Genomic DNA, 14505 nt, shown 5'->3' with positions numbered 1-14505 from the left:
TCCCACCGTGCGCACTGTTTGGACCCCTGGTCACGCCTCCCTTCCCTGCAATGAGAGCGCCTACCCGCTCACCCGAGCAGCAACCAAGCTGGGGTGCGGCCTGATCTCGTGGACCAGAACTGACAAATGCAATCCCTCACCAGAAAAGGATTTGGCCACTCCGGTGCGCGCACTCAGTGGTCACAATTTTCTGTATGAATAAACCGAAAACCCTTGTCCCTCAGTACCCAACGGATGCGAAGCAAATTACCAAGGCGGTGTCAGGCCTGTGACGCAGTGGAGGGTGCTAAGAATCTCTGGATCCGGATAGGCTGCCATTGGAAACTGAACCTGGAAACTTTAAACGCTAGAACCTTATCCAGTGAGGCCAGTTAGAGAGTTTAAATGCGGTGTCTTAGTGCTTAGTGAGTTCAGGAGTACAGACGAGGCGTTTACAGAGCTATAAGGTAGGCATGTACTATGTTATTATATATTACTGGATGGACCTGAACTTGGTGTGCGATTCCTCACCAATTAGAATACAGCTGGCAACACAAAGGAACGACAGGGTGGCAGTTATCGTAATTAAGCTTAAAAAATTTACAATCAGAAGGTGGTACAGGCTTACGCGCTTAAATTTAATCACAACAAGGCCGTCGACAGCTGTTATGAAGGCGTGCAATCGGCAATAAGCAAAGTAAAAACAGTTCTGTACTGATGGGTGATTTTAATGCCAAGTTATGCAAGAAGCAGGCTGGGGGCCAGGCAATAGGAGTCTGTGACAAATGCTCTAGGAATAGTAGGGGGAGTTATTATTAGAGTCAACTGAGAGAAATAACTAACAGATCATGAAACCACATTACGCAAACGAGAGAACAGGAAGTGACCATGAAGAGCCCCCATGGTGAGACAGAAAATTATATAAACTTCATACTATGAAGCACGAACGCAAGAAAGCAATGAATGAAATCATTTAAGCCAGCAAAGAGAATAGAACTGGCAGGGCTATCAAGGTTAATAAAGAGCAAGGCAACCGACATAAGGAAGTATAACATAGAGGTAATCAAGCACGCCCTAAAGAACAGATGAATGCTGAAAGCGGTGAAGAGGAAACTAGGGATGGGCAAAAATTAAATGTATGCATTAAGAGACAAAGACAGCAATGTCATTAGCTATATGGACAAGATAGTTAAAGTACCCTAAGAGAGAGAGAGGGTTTATTGATTGGAGAAGGCAGAGAGGTTGGCCTGAAAAATAAATATCTGGCCTGCTACTCTGCTCTGGGGGACGGGAAGAGGAGATAAAAGAAGGTCACGATGGGGGACGACGATGATGGGAGGAGGCAGATGAAAAACCCTAAATGTTTCACGCAAATCTATGCAATAGCCAATGTTATCAGGGCGTAAGTGAGAGAGGCAGTAGTGAACAGTCATAAGACAACCCCTTAGTAGAAGCAATGCAAAGGGGGAAAGCAGCTGGTGATAATCACAAAACTGTAGATATGCTGAACCACGGAGGGGAAATTGGGCTAAAAAAACTAGCAATCCGTTATACGCGCTGCCTTTTGACCTCCAACGTACCAGAATCTTGGAAGGACAGTAACATCATCTTAATCAGCAAGAAAGGAAACGTCAAATACTTTCAAAATTACAAAACCGATTAGCTTGCTGACTATTTCCTATGAGGTATTCAGTAATGTAATCGCTAATAGAGTCAGGAAAACTTTAGATTTCAGTCAAACAAAAGACCAGGCAGCAAAGGGCAATCGGCAATAGACCGTATTCACACTGTCAATCAGGAGATACAGAAATGGGCGGTTACAACCAACCCCTATATATAGCCTTTATAGGTTGCGAGAAAGCATTTGACTCAGTCGAAACTTCAGCAATCATGCAGGCATTGTGGACTCATGATGAAGAAGAGCCTTCGGCAAAAATACTGGAAGGCATCTATAGCGGATGCAAAGCCACCATAGTCCTCCATAAAATTAGCAGCAATAAAATTTCACTAAGAAAGCGTCAGGCAGGAAGACGCAGTCTTGCCAATACTGTTCACTGTCTGCTTACAGGAGGTATTCCGAGGCCTGAATAGGGAACTGTTGGGTATAAGAGTTAATGAAGAGTACCTTAGTAGTCTGAGATACTGTGATGACGTTGCCTTGCTAAGTAACTCAGCAGATTAATTGCACAGCAAGATCAATGTGTTCCTCAGGTGGAGCGGAACGGCGGGTGTAAAAATTTACATACAGAAAGCCAAATTAATGATCAAAAGCTTCTGAAGAGAAGAGCAGTTTACAATGATCCATAACAGCGCGACAGACGGGACAGAGAAGAAGGTACACAACGCAGAGCGCTGTCCCTTCTTCTCTGTCCCGTCTGCCGTGCTGTTGTGGATCACCGTGAGCATCAACTTGGCCAGCAAGTGGCATTGTCGAACAGTTTACAATTGGCCAATTGGCAGCGAGGTGTTGGAAGTCGTAGGGGAATACGTCTACTCAGGGCAGGTAGTGACAGCAGATGTGGATGTCAAGAATGAAATAACTGGAATAATAAGGATTTGGTAGAGCTCATTTGGCAGATTCTCTCAGATCATGAATGACCGTTTACCAGTGTCCCTCAAGAGAAAAAGTATAACTGCTATATCTTAAGGCACTCACCTAGGGGGAAGAAATGTGCAGGCTAACGAAAGTGGTTCGACTAAAGTTCAGGACAAGGCACCAAGCTATGGAAAAAAAGTCACAAGTGTAACCTTAAGAAACAGGAAGAGGGCAGAGTGGGTCAGGGGAACAGCGCGGGTTAATGACATTATATTAGAAATCAAGAGGAAGAAATGGGTTTCGACAGGGCACATAATGCGAAGAAAAGATAACCGATGGTCGTTAAGGGTAATGGAGTGGATTGCAGGAGAAGGCAATCGTAGCAGGGGGCGGCAAAAATTCATGTGCGTAGATTAGAGTAAGAAGTTGGGCGTGGGACAGCTGGCATAGGACAGGGTTAATTTGAAAGATATGTGAGAGGCGTTAACACTGCAGTGGCGTAGTCGGGCTCATGAAGATGAGGGCTTTGAAGCGAACTGCATGCATGGAATGCGAAATATACAAAAGAGCGGTAATGTTGCATAAATGTTCCAAATGATTTGATTATGGTCAAGAGAGGGAAGTGCCACAGGGAGTCATGTTTGGCCCTCCGCTGTTTTACATCACATCAGTGGACGTGAAAACGAATATACTGCATTGCGTTCACATAATGGTTTTCAAATAAAAACATCGCTTCAATTTATGCTCGTGTTTTGTGGATGCGTGTTTGCCTAACTGCGAATTCGGAAATTTATTGGGATTGTGATTGACATTAGTTTTTCCTGGTCCGCTAATGTTACGAGCCTTCATGTGAAAGAAATTGCAGTGTCGCTGATGTTCGAGTGTACTGTCGAATCCCTCTGGGACCGCGAAAGTCCGGTAAATTGTTCTTCGCTTGAAAGCTTAATAGCGTTGAAGAAACACTGTGGTAGTCTGTGTTCTTCTTGGAGTATTATTTATTGGAAATAAGGTATTGGAGGCAGTGCGAAACAGCTGCCTTCGACTGTTTTATTATTATAAACTGGCCTTCTAGTTCATAAATAATAGTGGATGGCTGATGTCTACAACAGGATTTGATCGGCTCCCTGGAGACAACAGGCATTGATTTCCGTGTAGACCAAGCCAAGGAGCATTTTCTTCGTCGCACTGGAACAGCCCACATCAAAGAACTAAAAGCGTCTGGATTCTCCAGGTCTTACCCAGCCGCCACACAGGCGAATTCATTTTCCCCTCCTTCAACACTCTCGCCTCTTTCATTCAAGCTATAAACGCCTGACATAGCGCAAATAACAACATGCCAGTGGCTGCGATATCCCAAATTGCTTTGACATTCATACCTTCGCAATTGAGCCTCAGAAGATATCCATATATTCAAAGACGGCTCCTCCTCAAGTGGACTTCATTTTGTTGCTTCTATGTGCCCTCGACATATGCACAGCTTTAGAGTATAGAGACGTCCAGGATATCATGCGGCCGCAGGTCATATTTGCAGGCTAAAGTAGCTCTACAAAATCTGCCTCTCATGAAGAAGAAACTAAATCACAATAAAGTTTGCCGTCACACAGGACATTTGCATCTCTTAACCAGCTGTGCAGTCTCCTGCGTACTATTTTAGTTGATCACAGAACATTTCGACCTTTTTTTTTTGTAAAAGAGAATACAGATACAGGGGACTAAAATGCGTTTAGTAGCATATATATTTACATAAAAAATTTATGTGGAATAAGTGATGCCTCAGTGTTAGCAGGTATACGCTTATCAGCAAAAAGATTGCTTCAGATTCTCACCATCCCGTAATCAGGCGTGGTACTTTGCGGTCAATACCTACCTTCTCTTTGAATTTAATCTTCCATTCAGTTTTGATTTGAGCAGTCGAAAGTTTAAATCCCACGAAACTGCAACATAATGGGTCTTTGTTTATTTATTGCCATTCCGGCTTCTTGGGGAGTTTAGAGTAAGAGTTTGAATGATATAAAGCGAAAAGGCAGTTATTGTATGCGTCATGTGGTGTCATACTTACTTGTGACCTTGCAACCATCCTCTCGCAACTAAAATCACAACTGAGAGTACGGACTGGCGAATGCACCTGGTTCCCCATGTTTACCAACGTCGTACGCATCTTCCAAGATCAAAATCCACTTCGAAAAATTTCGTGCGTCCACTACTGTAACATGACGGTATGGATTTCTCTCCAGGGGGAACGCAAACGTATAGAGCGTGAGAGGCAGAGTCAAGTGGGAGGATATGATTAAGAAGTTTGCGTGGTAAGGGTGGCTACAGGTTTCCCAGGAAAGGGTTAGATTAAGGGACATGGGATAGGCAAGGAGCTTAGCAGCGAGCCTAGTTAGGCCTATGATGTCAGATATACCACTTTCCGAGACGAAGGAAAGCGTTGGGGAGGGTGAGCTTTTTTATTGCGGGTTTGTTGATTAAATAACGAAATTACTGCAGAAACATGATAGATAAGGAAACAGTTTCTGAGGACCCGAGAAAAACAGTAATCACAATGATATACTCAGGCTCAAAGACGGTTGACTGCTTTCGAAAAAAATATCCTGTCGAGCCTCTCGAATTCCGTATTCCTATCTGCCCATGTTAATTGAATATAAATTTTTCCCATGTCTTTATGCGCTTCCCGTAAACGTTAGTTAAAGTTATCTTTTATTTGAAGCTTACAGTCCACAGTTCCAAGCCAGTTGCATAATCATCCTGCATGTCTTAGTGCTGTTTATTAAGGTCCCCCATTCTAGAAACTTTGCACCTTGCTCTTTGTTTTCTCCTCCTTCATTGCGGTGAATAATTTTTCATTATAATTTTAGTGCCGCTCTGCAAGAGAATAAACATCTGCGCATTTATCAACTGCCACAACCGCTGCTTCTAAACCTGACACTAACATTTCGTGCAAGACTTCGTTTGCTCAGTGCCACAAAAGCTGATCTAAACTTTACACAGCCTGTAAAAGCCACAGACTAGACTAAAGCAAAAACGAACGATAGAATTATGCCTAAGACAGGTGTCACGTCGTAGCGGAGAAAACAAAAGTACCGCACTAAACGAAGGCTAGAAGTTTATTCGAAGAATTGCGCATCCAGAGACGGCTTATTTCATGCGCTGCGTCTCCGATCCCAAGAGTGGAGTTTTCATGGCAGCCTTGAAATGCACTGCCGTGCTGTAACTAGCGCTACATCATTTGGCAATCCAAGCCCCCTTCAAGGCATTTCCTTTCCTCTCTTCTTCTCCGGGACGCGAAAGTCAGCTCCACGCTAAGACTGAGACCAGTAATTGGCCAGTAGAACACGCTGCAGGCTGTCACGTTTTAACTCAACAGCTTTGCATCCCCATTACTCAGAAAATCCGGCATCGGCGTTGTGAACGAAAAAGCGCGAGCGTGACTCTGGCAGGTGGTACCAGGAGCGCAGCTTAGGAGACAGGTGGGCAACCCAGGTCACGTGACCTTGCGGTGTCATCACAACCTGCCCACCGGATTGTGAGCAAACTGGCCACAGTGGCAGGTGGCAGTTAAATTAATGATTGGTCGCTCGGGAGGAACAACCTAGGTTGCGCAAGGCCCACCGCTGGCAGCACCTACCATCGCAGGGCAGTGGCGCATCGCTTAACCGCTGCACCAGAAGGGGTGTGGGGACTCGAAGGGATCTATGAATGTCAAGTAGGTGGTCTGGTTTTATGGGGGTGGACGTCCCAAAGCAACTCAGGCTACTAGGGACGCCGAAGTGGATGGCTCTGGTTCTTTAATGCGTACTACCAACGCACTGTATACGGGCGTCTAGAATTTCGCCTCCATCGAAATTCGACAGCTGCGGCCGGGATCGCGCCCACGTCTTTCGGGTCAGCAGCCGAGCGCCATAACCACTAAGCCTCCGCGGCGCCAAAGTAGAAAATCGCCTTCTGCATATGTGGCAATTAACCCAGTGTCTCCTCCATTTTTTTAGGGTTAGCATGCATCACGTCGCAGCAACACACCATGACAACGCTCCACTCTTTGTAGCGCGACCACAGTGACGTCCCAGATGGTAGCTTAGTTACATCACGCATATTCTAGCAGAGCAGCCAAATGGCACTGAAAAAACAATTAGTACTATGCTTATAACCGCAAAAAGCTATAGCTGAATCTAGTGCTGCGTAAGGAGGACCATGTAGTGAGTTTTTGTACGTTTGAAAATGATCACGTGACGCTCTCATCATTTTTTTTTCTTCTGGACAGACGAATCTGCTGCTCTCAATCACAAGGCAGCGCTGCGGTAGGTAGTTGCGCTTGAGCTAGTTGCTGGTCACGTGAAACAGCCACGTACGAACGCCCCCCATTGGAATTGACGAAGAAGTGAAAGAAGCTGGCCTTGCGAAGTGATGCGCTGCTGCCTGGTCACCTTGTCTTTGGGAATTCTCCTCTGGGAGCCGATCGTGGAATGTTTCCCTCAGCTGAAAACGCTAAGGTAAGGCTTGTTCGGCAAAATGTTCAGGGGTGGCATTTGAGGTCACGGGCACCATTATCGAGCGCAGGGCAGGCGTTCTATTCTGCAGGCTAGAGCAGGCGGTTATGAGAGCATTAGGAAACTGCTCTGGCTTCCTCCACGTTCCTGGTCTCAAACATAGAGGCCACTGGCCGTCGTTGCAAGCTCTGCAGATAAACATTCAGAAGCGTCGCCACCTGTTATTCTAACTGCTGGAAGGGTATAGGCGTATTACCTAGTCGCATTCTATTGGCCTGCCAAGACAATGCTTTATCCTGGTCCTAACACCTTATGCACGCCGTTTCTTGCCATATATTTCGAGCAGGTTACCATATTGGCGGCTTGAAAGAGGCATAAGAAATGCCTGCATTAGGTACCAAGCGGTCATTGCAGGTCTGATAAATGTGAATCATGTTTTTCGCTCGCTTTGTTATCAAGAAACCATCGCTGTTTTCTTTGAACGCTGAGTAACTTCTGGCCTGCACGATAGGCTTTCACTTTACCGCACGCTTGCTGACTTTGCATAGTGACTTCATTTTCCTGCTACTCTATTTTCTCCTTCACCTTTTCATCCCCTGACCCCTTTGCCCCGTGTAGGGTAGCAAACCGCTTATTCTTCCGGTTAACCTCCCTGCATTTCCTCTTGCTCGCCCTCTTCCTCCTGAGCAACTTAAGTGTTAACGCGCCATCTACGTTCGCGTTTTGCTCCTAACACTGCTGAAGCCCTACTCTTGACTGTAGCCCTTTCATTTCGCAATGTAGCCGCCGCTGTGGCTAAGTGGTTATAAGGTGCTCGGCTGCTGACCCGGAAGTCTCACGTCGGTCCCATTCGCGGCGGTCGCATTTCGATGGATCTGAAATGCTATACCCCTTGTGCTGTACAATATCAGTTAATCCCGGTAGGTCGAAACTTTCCGGAGCCCTCCACTACGGCGCCAGTCATAGCCTGAATCGCTTTGGGACGTTGAAGTCCATAAACCCATAAACACGCCTCTTTCACACCCTACTGCACTTAGCATATCTTAGTCTTAGTTGCCATTGTAATTAAGGCAGCAGGTTAAGCTTTGCAAGGACAATTCAAAGCGAATTCGTAGTATCCCCAGTATCAAGAGAACCTGTTTTTGCAACTTTCGTTTTAGCATTTGTCCGCTTTATCAAGAACCACGCGAATTGGGGTGATCTGCACTGTTCTCACCAGCGGGATAGCTTATGACTCCTGTAGCCGTATTGTCTATTGAATGATTCGATATTGCGATTCGATGGCTTCGGCACGCAAGAACCACCTAAACGAGCTGTCATTTCGGCTTCGATAATTGTTCTAACGTGTCTGAAAAGAAGGTTGGTTTCTTGACGCACACTGCAGAAATTGTGAACCTGATGATAACAGTTTAGATGAAGACGAAGGAGAGCCGGATCAAGTTTCTATATGTCAGCCCGTCTACCGGTACGCCACTTTTGGGTCCAAAAACAGGTGTAAACTGACTCGTGAAATTATCTAAGCCGAACTGATAGATCGATTAGGTGGTTGTGGCGTGTCGAAGCCCTCGATCTCTCTGCCCATAAGGAACTTTTGCACCTCTGTCAGTGTCTGAATGTTCCGCCTGCCACGCATACATGGTGAATATACCTATATATTCCTGGCCGAGGTTCAGAATAAACTGCTCTAAGTCAGCGCTCGTGTGTCTCGTCATGTCTTTCCTTGTGTCCTCGTCAATTGTGCGCTGTCCAATCTTGTCCTAACTGAAATCAAGAAGGACTGGTGTGGGAAGGCACGTAATGTGGGACCGGAATACAGTTGGGCCGTAGAGTAACTGAGTGGATTTCAACGAAGTGCAAGAGTAGTGGGGAGAGGCAGCGAGTCAGGCGGGCGGAGATTTGCAAGCCTAAAAGAACGTCTTGCTGGGCAAATTGATAACTGTACAACTTTGGTTACAGGCGCGAAAACAGACGCAATACAAGGCAGAAAGACAGGACGGAGCGCCACTCACAACTGATTTATTTGAAGGCAAACACGTACAATTATATACCATCTTACACGCAAAAGAATACTATCATCTTCGAAATTGATATGATAGCGAAATAGTGAAAAAGTTGTTCTCAGCCTTATACAAAGATATGGACGTGTCGCTGACGCATGTGCTTCCTTTCTTTGCAATGCAAAAAGCTTCTATTAATTCCCTGGCTTTTGTATCTTTGCTTTTTTGGTAGAATTCGCGCACCGGAAAACCATGGCTCACAAGTGCGTGACGAGCCGGACCTTATATGCTTAGGCATATTTGGGCCATCTTTATCTTACTCAACGTTTCTTTCGTGTTCCCTGATTCTCTCGTTAACGCTAACGAAGCGCCCAGTTTGCCCTATATAGGAGCGGCCGCACGAGAGGGGAACTGTCCACTACCCCTCGCGATTCCCTACGGTGCATTCGAAGATCCAGCTACGGAATCCAATGCACACGATTCCAATGCAGATGATTCGCCACGTGCCACGATTTCTTCAACAGTGTCCGTAGTAGGGTTATACATGAAGCATTTTTTATTGATGTGCAGCTTGTTATATCCTATCTTAAAAGAGCGAGGGCCAGCGTTATTATATCCGAATTCAAAAAGTTTTTTCGAGCCTGGCGCGTAGCAGGTGAGGAATCTTCACTGATAGGGATGTTATCTGTTTTAAATTGGCTACGAAGGGTTAGTATTGTTACGAAGTGGCAAGCCAAGGAAAGCTCGACATGATGACTGAATGAAGATATGATTTAATGGCTCAGGGTCTAGCGCGAGCACTCCGTCCCGCGCCACTGCCCTCTTCTTCGTCTTCATAACATGACCCCGGTCCTCCGAGCGATCGTCCCGATCGATTGCTTGAGTTACGAATGATGAGGTGACGATGAGGATGATCAGGAAAGATAGAAGATGAAAGGCTTGCCACCAAGATGAAGGAGATGATCTGGTGGACGGTTGCCCCCGGAGCTTCAGGTCCAGCGGTCGGTCACCCACAGCCGAAGGTCAAGGGTTGAGGGATCGCCGCACAGCCTGGGCGGGGGTGCCGTCTTGGTTCGGGTCGTAGTCGGGTCATCGTACGTCAGGTCCTGGTCGTCATGTCTTGTGGTCGGGGCTGGGGACGGGGTAGGGGAAAGCGGCTGGTCGGTTCTGGTCAGTTCGAGCTGGGGTTGGGCCGGGCGGCGGAGCCCAGGTCCCCTCGGCCGACGACGAAGGCGAGCAGAAGGCGGCGATGCTCCGGGGACTAGGATGACGATGAGTACCCCGCACCTCCACCAAATGTTACGAGGTGGCAAGCCAAGGAAAGCACCACATGATGACTGAATGAAGATATGATTTAATGGCTCAGGGCCTAGCGCGAGCACTCCGTCCCGCGCCACTGCCCTCTTCTTCGTCTTCATAACAATATCTTTTATTTCGTTTTAGTGTCCGAACATTTAGCTATGACTGGTTGACACTTCTCTCCTGAAAAAACGCCCAGGCGATGTGCAGGTTGGATTGAACTCGAGGAGCATACTTAGTCAAGGCTTCCTTAGTCAAGGCTTCCAGGAATTTAGATTCAGTATCTGCCCAAGTCTCTTCCGCATCGGGTATGCCCCTAAATATTAAATTTTCACGTCGTGATCTATCTTCTCCTTCACCAAGGTGAGACTGAAGCAAATCATTTCGAATACGTTGATCCTCTACAGATTTCTTTAAAGATGAAAGCTCTTGATCCATGTCCTCTAATTTCTTTGCCTTTTCCTCGAGTTCATCAAGCCTCTTGCACATACCAGCTAACTTTGATTCAGTGTTCTTCTGACTACTCCTAATGTCTTTTATATAAGCTGCTAATTCGACCTGATCTTTTGAGCTTTTCAACGTACGAGAATGTACATCCTTGAGCAGCTTAAACATAGCTTTCGTTTGTTCAGACGGATTGTCTGGCAGGTTGTCTATGTCAAAGAAGCGAGTCGTAGGGCCCGGGTTAGATTCAATGCCGCCAGAGCGCTAAAGCAGGAAAATCATTTAAACACATTCACAAGCAACATCAAAGCACACCCGTGGGCACGGGAACAGAAGTAAATAGCGATCGTCGCATTTCCTAGCGTGCTAAGAATTGTGCGCACAAACCTGCACAGTGAAGAAACGAAGCATTGGAGGCATGCCGATGTCACTGTTCCCGTGCCCACTGAAGGGAAAGCCAGCGTGTTGTCGCTTTAAATCCGGTGTGGGTGTTGATGCCATCGTCGATGACGCTGGACGGGTGTGGACGAGGGATTCGATGAGCAGAAAAGCCTGGCCGGGTAAAAGGCTGAATTTGTCGGTGAACCGAAGCCGAGAACTAGCAACCACCGCACCAGGAAAGACGTCGAGTCAGTACCTACACACGGCGAAGTTGATGTGCCGAGCGCGAGCACAGCCTGCACAGTGAAGAAACGAAGCATTGGAGGCATGCCGATGTCACTGTTCCCGCGCCCACTCAGTCTGGTCGTTATGGTGGGATGTAGAATCGTAGGCCTGCACCACCTTCAGTTTGTACCTTTCATTTATTTATTTGTTTGTGTGTTTGTTTATTTCTTTATTTGTTCACATACCTTTCAGGCCTCAAGAGAGGCGCTGTGCAAGAGGTTAGAAAATCAAAACCATTGAAAAGTGCAGCAAAACAGAAAAACAAGTGAATTCCAATAATAAGCTATCGCAGTTCACAAAAAGTTAAAAAAGTACAAGACAACTATGCTTCATGGAACACTTCAGGCATACATCAGAATAACTGCGCATAAACAGAACCAATCAGGCAATAGTCTCAAGTAGCTGAAAACAAGGTTATATGAATCATGAGTGTATAAATGACATGTTAAGCGTTATCAATGAAGTGGCTTATGGCTTATGGAGGTTTAGTGTCCCAAAGCGACTCAGGCAATGAGAGACGCCGTAGTGAATGGCTCCGGAAATTTCGACCACCTGCGGTTCTTTAACGTGCCCTCACATCGCGCAGTGCAAGGTCCTCTAGAATTTCGTCTCCATCGAAATTCGACTGCCGCTGCCGGGATCGAACCCGCGTCTTTCGGGTCAGCGGCATTCGGCTGCTGACCCGAAAGACGCGGGTTCGATCCCGACTGCAGATGTTCGCGAAAGGTGTCATGATTACGGTGCAGGGTGATGCACTCCGGGAGATCGTTCCAGAGGCGGAAGGCGTGCGGGGGTGAGGAGAAGTCGAAGGCATGTGTACTGCCATAAATGCGGGCATAGCTGCAGTTTTTATGTAATCTATGTGATAAGTAGGAGGTACGTTGTAGATCTGCTGCCGGCGAATCAGTGGGGTGGACGTGTTTATCAAACAGAGATAAAGCGGCAATGTTGTGACGAATTTTCAACGGATAGAGTGAAAGTTCGATCTTAAGTTGAGTTACACTGGACTGATAACTGTGGTTTTGCGAAATGAAATGACAAGCCCTATTCTGGAGAGCTTCCAACTTCTCTGTTATTTCTTATCAGGTGACCAGATGGAAGAAGCATACTCTAGCTGCGGTCTGACAAAAGTTATGTAGGCTTGTTAACACACCTGAGGGGTAGTGCATTGCAGGTTGTGGCGAAGGAACGCTAGTTACCTGGAAGCATTAGCGAAAATGATGGCTATATTCAACCCAAGAAAGTTTTGGTGAAAAATGGACGCCTAGGCACTTGTAGTGCGTAGTCCGAGCCTATGTATCGTTATTAATGGGGTAGCAAAAATGCGTTTCCGCTAAAAAAATTATATTTAGAAATGTTGAAAGTCATTAGCCACGTTTTACGCCACTCAGTAATGCCATCGAGGTCACTTTGGAGTGAAAGGAGGTCATTAGTACTTTTTTATTGATCGACAAATAATTCCCTCGTCAGCAAATATGCGTATACAAGATGAGATGTTTATTAGCAGGTAATTAATGTGAATTATTACGAGTAATGGATCGAGGACGCTACCTCGCGGCACACCTGATGTAACGTCTGAGAGGAGAGCAATAATTATTAACAACGGTGAACTGCTGGCGATTGGAAAGAAAGTTACGGACCCATGGCAAAGTTAAAGAATCCAATTAGAGGGCAGAAAGCTTAGATATTAGTCGGAAATGTGGTGCACTATCAAATGTTTTGGCAAAGTCCAAAAAGATTGAATCAGTCTGTAAGTTACTGCTGATGTTAAAATGTAGGTCCGTAGTAAACTTAAGTAACTGCGACTCACAAGAAAAACCTTTTCTGAATCCATGATGCGTAAAGAAAAAAAAATTGGATTCCAGTTGATCCTAGAAGCGCGATGCAAATATGCGTTCAATCATCTTCCAGGAGAGCATGTAAGTGAGGTCGGGCGGTAATTTTTGTTCGATTCTTTGATGTCATTTTTGAAAACTGATACCACATTTCCTATTCGCCAATCGATGGAGGGCTCACCTGTTGATATTGAGTGCTTGAAGATATATGATGCTGCAGACAAAAATGGCATTTTTTAGTATGTTGAAATTGATTCCACCAACGCCAGAGAAAGAGGACGCTTTAAGGATATTTATCAGGTGCATTATGCCAACAAGTGCAACGTCAACTGGTGCCATGCAGGGGTAATCAAAATCTAGTACATATGGGGAGTTAGAATTTTCTTCTTCGATGAAAACATCTGCTAAAGGCGAGTTAATTGCTTCAGAACAGTCAGCGTCGGATTAGGGGGTATTGTTTACGTAATGTATTGAAGAATCATTGCTGACCATATTCGGACGTATTGCATGCCAGAACTTGCTTGGACTATTCTTATGTAGCCCAGGAAGGTCTTCTGAAAAATATGAATTTTTTTGCGTCGCAAAGGGTGGAACACTGCAGTTTCAGGTTGTTTCTGTATTTACCCCACGCGCAAAGCGTACAGTCTTCCTTTGCGTTTTTGTACAATCGTTTTTTCTTCATATTTCTCATGCCTTGATGCTTTCTTGTTATTATTTATGATTTAAAGCTCATAGAGGCAACCAACAAGTACTTCTGTTTGTCGCCTCGCAGGCTCGAGGAACAGCCCAAGCCACGCACGTCAAGTAAAGGCTCGATCATCTCGACAGACGAAGATGTCCCTGAAGAACCACCTGGCGTGCTCCCTGCTGCCAACGGTATAGGCGAGCACTATTTCCACACATTCTACATAAGGCAACGCCCTTATGAGCTTTTATGCTTACACATGGAGAATTCAGACATATGTGAATGGAGTTCTGCTTCCTGTAATTAATCTCTGAATAGAATGCCCTCCCAGCGCATCTCGCTGGTGGGAGGAGAAAAAAAAAACACTTAACTGTTGCCCAGTGAAATGTACATTTTTTACTGTTCATTTTTCCCACAGCGAATCTATCAATTCGCCAGCAAAGCGTTCGATCGGTCAATCATTCATTTAGTCTTCATTCAGTCGCTTCCTTGATATTGTCATGCTGTAAAGAGTATAAAGGGGCCTGCGGCACTGTCAAGCTGACTGCGACAGCTTTTACTGCTGGCTTCCCGCGTC

General features: G+C 45.9%; 1 long non-coding RNA gene across 1 annotated transcript in view; it reads left to right on the top strand.

The window, feature by feature from the left end:
- Positions 1-6919: 6919 nt before the first annotated feature.
- Positions 6920-14505, top strand: part of LOC144110041 (uncharacterized) — a 34865-nt gene continuing 27279 nt past the window's right edge. The window contains exons 1-2 of the long non-coding RNA XR_013309685.1: positions 6920-7005; positions 14016-14119. This is a non-coding gene — a long non-coding RNA (uncharacterized LOC144110041). The remainder of the gene's footprint in view (positions 7006-14015; positions 14120-14505) is intronic.

Source organism: Amblyomma americanum, chromosome 11, assembly GCF_052857255.1.
Source record: "Amblyomma americanum isolate KBUSLIRL-KWMA chromosome 11, ASM5285725v1, whole genome shotgun sequence".
Lineage (NCBI taxonomy): Eukaryota > Metazoa > Arthropoda > Arachnida > Ixodida > Ixodidae > Amblyomma > Amblyomma americanum.
Note: the sequence above shows the minus strand (reverse complement) of the source record. Positions and strands in the feature narration are given on the sequence as shown.